The sequence below is a fragment of the Zea mays genome, chromosome 10 (assembly GCF_902167145.1).
Source record: "Zea mays cultivar B73 chromosome 10, Zm-B73-REFERENCE-NAM-5.0, whole genome shotgun sequence".
Taxonomy (NCBI): domain Eukaryota; kingdom Viridiplantae; phylum Streptophyta; class Magnoliopsida; order Poales; family Poaceae; genus Zea; species Zea mays.
Window position 1 is genome coordinate 75,602,736 of NC_050105.1, and position 4,574 is coordinate 75,607,309.

General features: G+C 39.6%; 1 non-coding gene across 1 annotated transcript; it reads left to right on the forward strand.

Annotated features, from left to right (window-relative positions):
* The first annotated feature begins 1,090 nt into the window (after positions 1 to 1,090).
* LOC111590376 (small nucleolar RNA snoR1) lies at positions 1,091 to 1,181 on the forward strand. The gene has a single exon (XR_004853505.1). It is a non-coding gene; the product is annotated as a small nucleolar RNA snoR1 (small nucleolar RNA).
* The last annotated feature ends 3,393 nt before the right edge of the window (positions 1,182 to 4,574 follow it).

The following is a 4,574-nucleotide window of genomic DNA, read 5'->3' on the forward strand; positions in this document are numbered from 1 at the left end:
ACAAGGAGCTCAAGATCTTGTAAAAGGTACGACCCCTGTTTCTTCCCTAATTGAGTGAATTGCTCGCCTCTTTGCTGTCACGACTCATAAAAGAAAAAATGCTTTGAATTATTTTTTTCTTCACTAACCAAAAAAACGCTAATCCCTAAGGCTTGCTGGCCTATTGATCCTAAACTCTAATATCATTACAATTGTGTGTTTCTTGCTGGCCTATTGGATGAGCAGGGCATGCTTCACTAGCTTGTTATTTTGTTCTACCCATATGGCATGTCGAGTGACTTCATTGAGGGTTTGGCTTATAAAGATACTGTCTCGCCCCACCCCTCCTTAATTACATGATGCTTTTTTTGGTCGATTTAAAATGTGTACATGTTCAAGTACCTATACTGAATTTATTGTAATGGTATCCTTAACAAACATGTTCTCAGAAACTTCTTCACCATTACAATGGAATGAGAACCACACTTACACTAGGGAGCTTGTCGAACGCACTTGGACGTCAGCCACAAGCCAGGTATCAGTTTTCATTTGTATTTCATCACTACTGTATTGTGCTTTAAGCAATTTTGGCATCAATTAAATTAACATGAAATTGCCTTTGCGGGCGTTTCATCTTTTCAATGCCAAACCAAGGGGTGTCATTGATTTTGGTGATTTCATCCGAGATGTAAATGTTTTTTCATCCAAATATCCCATAGGAAGAAAATCTATACTACTCTTTAAGGGAATACTGTAGGCGTCCACACAACCTTGGTGCACGGTTCTGCCCCGCGACACCATGCCCCCGCGCCCGTCTCTCCGAAGTCGCCCGCATCTCCACCCGAGACCCCGACTCACCCCCTAATGTGCAGCTTGAATTGGTATAATCAACTTTGTAAGAATCCTCGTCTAAATCCAGATATCAAAATGGAATGTTCATTCTATTTTTTGTCCTAAGTCAGCCCACCTTAAATTTGGCAAAGTTTATACAAGAAAATACCAATTAAATAATTAAACATATTTATATCAGTATATCACCATCTATTTGGCAAAGTTTATAAATGTGATGAGCACTGCTTTCTATTACGAATTTGGCAAAGTTTATACAGACAAATGTGATGAGCACTGCTTTCTTGTGACACCTCTTGTATGAGCAGGGACTTTGTTCCCTCCGTTGAGCAGATTCAGCAACTCTCTGAGCTCCTCCCTCGCAATTTTTTCTGAGCTAACCTGGCCATTTGCTCTGCCATTTAGCATTTTATTACGAGTTTGTGAGATCGTAGGTCTTTACTTTTTCTTAGATGACGCTGACTGTGCTGTGACGAGCTACTCCTTATTTCTGACACCTTGTGTGAGCCTTGAGCAGATTAGCAACTCTCTGGATCGTCAATTTGGTTTGCTATTCTTGATATTCCCTTTGTTGAATTAGTGAATTTAAAGCAGATTAGCAACTCTCTGGATCGTCACATCACGCTGTGAATGAGAAGGCAATTCTTTTCTGATGATGTTGTGCTTCAATATGTTATAAATGGCATGTTTTTGGATTATTTGTTGTCTACTTTTGTTCGTGGGTTGGGAGCATGTGCGCTATTTCTTTCACCCATATTTCATTTTTTTATGATGATGTGTTGATGTAGGAAACCTTCAATTTGCCGCCTGTTTCAATTTGCCGCCTGAATCAATTTGCCGTTTTGATCTATTCATTACTTGATTTAAGTCTGCAACTAATTTTGTGTATGGCAGATTATGATGCACATGTAGGTGTGTAGTGTCTATAAAATGCATAGATAGAATGGGGTTACACTGTTGTAGATTGGCTAGATAGAGATTTTAGATGATCTGATTCTAACTGTTTTCACTATATTAAGTTCTGAATCTAAGTGTTTTCACTACATTACTGTTGTTTACCTTTGCATTTGGTTTCAAAAATACTGGTGATATCTGTTGCGTTTACATATCACACAAGTTTTTGTTGATTATTGGTATACTAAGATATTTGCCACCATCACAACAAGTTTTTCTTGATTACTGTTATACTTAGATCAGCACTTAAAAGAATTTGAGATTTAAATCACATTGCAGTGAGTTATATTCAGATCAGCACTAAATTTTTTCATGTGACATACTCATAGCAGTAGCACTAAATCTTTTAAGTGACTCATTCCATGACTTAAATACATTTTTACTGATTACCTCCCATTTCTTGCTAGCTGTTTACGTGCATCTGTTCGATCCGTGGCTTCTCGGTGCTCTCCCAGGTAATTTTCCCGTCTTTTCCTTCGAACTCATAGCAGTAGCGCACAAGTTTTTCTTGATTAGTGGTATACTCAGATCAGTGGTATAGTCAGAACAAGTTTTTCTTTATTAGTGTTATTTTTCTTGACTCGGCGGCTCGCCTAGGCACCTAGGCACCAGCCCGAGGATGACGAGCCACGCGGACGACAGCACGACGCCACGACGCGCCCAACAGCCGGAGCCGAAGGCCGAGAGGATGAAGACGTTCAACATCATTGGCCCTTCATCACGGGGTTCGCCATCACCGGCTTGATCGTCACCAAGATGACGACCAACTTCACCGAGGAGGACCTCAAGAACTCCAAGTTCATCTAGGAGCACAAGAGACGCTGACCAATCGGTGAGCCCCTCGATCCGTCCGCTTCTAGATCTCAGTTCTCCTTGCTGATGCTTCTAGATCTTGGCCCTTTTTGTTTAATTTAGAGAAAAGTTATGGTTGGGAGAGAGCCTTTTGTTTTTAGGCAACTCGAATGTAAACTATTTTTATTGAATGTGCATGGTCATGGTGGCTGGTTCATTAACCATTATGAAGTGCTTGTAGATGAGAGTTTCTGGCTGCAATAAATTTATGCTGAAGAGTGATGTGATCTGCATGCATGTGTGATTGATTCGGTTCTATGTTATGCCCATAAATTGATTCTGGACTATGTAGCTTCGTGAGGTCCTGTAATCCTGTTAGTCACCATGTTTATCCTGTTCACTGTCCGTGATATCCTGCCAGCTACTTGTTTTAATGCATGTCCGCTTCCTTGATAGGTGACTGTTGGGGGTTATGCAAGAGGACATTCAACACTTACTCCTCTCAACGATTCGATTAGTTTCCATGCTTGCACACATCTACCTCATGGAATTTTAGTGTGTGTGATTAGTTCAGTTCGACGTTATATATGTCCATTTTCCAAATCTAGACTGTAGATCAATAATAAGGATTGTTAACATTGCCGTGTAGTTGCAAAAACATATTAGTAACGCACAAAAGTGTCCTAGGTTGACATATGGCAAGAAAGGAGAGTTTTTGGCTCACGTGCTGGGGGCATCGAGGATGTGATGCTTGGGGCAGCTCCCCTTCTGTTTTAGATATGATCAAAAAGCGTTCTCATAGTTCAGCAATAAGGATTGTTAAAAGAGATTCTCATTCTGTGAAACTGGTAAGCTTTTCTGCTCTTTCCATTATACTATTTTTAGCACTTGTACTCCGCTAAGAAATTCTCTCAAATATTATCAACATTTTTTTATTAGGGACTAGGAATTGGAGGAAGTGTAGAGAGGATCATATCTGCATTGCACACTGTTCTTAGTGAACAAGCAGATGAGGATGATGACCTGAAAAAATGCAAGACTTCTATGTGTCATGTTGGAAAGATGCAGAAGGACGTTGAAAGTGCCTGTTGCAAAGGTAATGTCTGTTGTCGACCTGTCCGGAGTCCTACATTTTTGCTACCTTAGTAGACATTCTAAAGATGTCCCCTATATGCAGCCGAAGCTCATCGTTGCGAGGTTGTTTGCACAAAACTAAAAGACAAAGAAACTAACATTTTCCTTTTTTTGTTCCTTGTGATATAGGCTGGAAACATTGCAAGGTATTTGGTGCATTGTATGCAAAAAAATAGATGGTGTCCTTGATATGCGGTCGCAGGTATGCATGTTCTGCTACTTCTGTTACTCCTATTGATAATCTGAAGTAAGGTTCAACAAACTGTCCATGTCAGAAAATGTCAGGATTACTAATCAGTCTATTTAGACATTTAGAGAAGCCCATGTACCATCATTTGACAGTAGCAGAAGTCATTATAAGACCATAAAATGGGACCATAGTTTGAACTCTGAATTACTTGTACCTCACAACATTCAATGTCAACAAAAACCATTTCAATAGTTAGATGCATATTTGAACGTCATAAACCTTACCTTAAAGGCATCACCAACTATATATCTTACTTGGTCCTTTATCATTTTCAAATGCCAATCAGTGAACACCAAATTTTAGGTTTGTAAAATGGCTGTTACCAGTCAGGAATGAGATATTATCTTCAGATGATAAATAAAATAACCGGGAATAGGGAATTGTACCACTATGTTGTGTACTTAGTTCCTATCTAATTCTAATTCCTTGGCTTATTCTTCAATAACAAATTTCTGGGAGGAGGACAATGCACTCTTTCTATAGTGATGTTGTGCGCCTTCAGGTTTGTTTCCTCTGTGACGTTCTACCATGCTGCCACTACCACCATTTCCTTTGTTCCCAGTGTTCATATTATTTTTCTGAATCCTTTGTTTCAGGGTCTAAGGGAAAGGTTTTC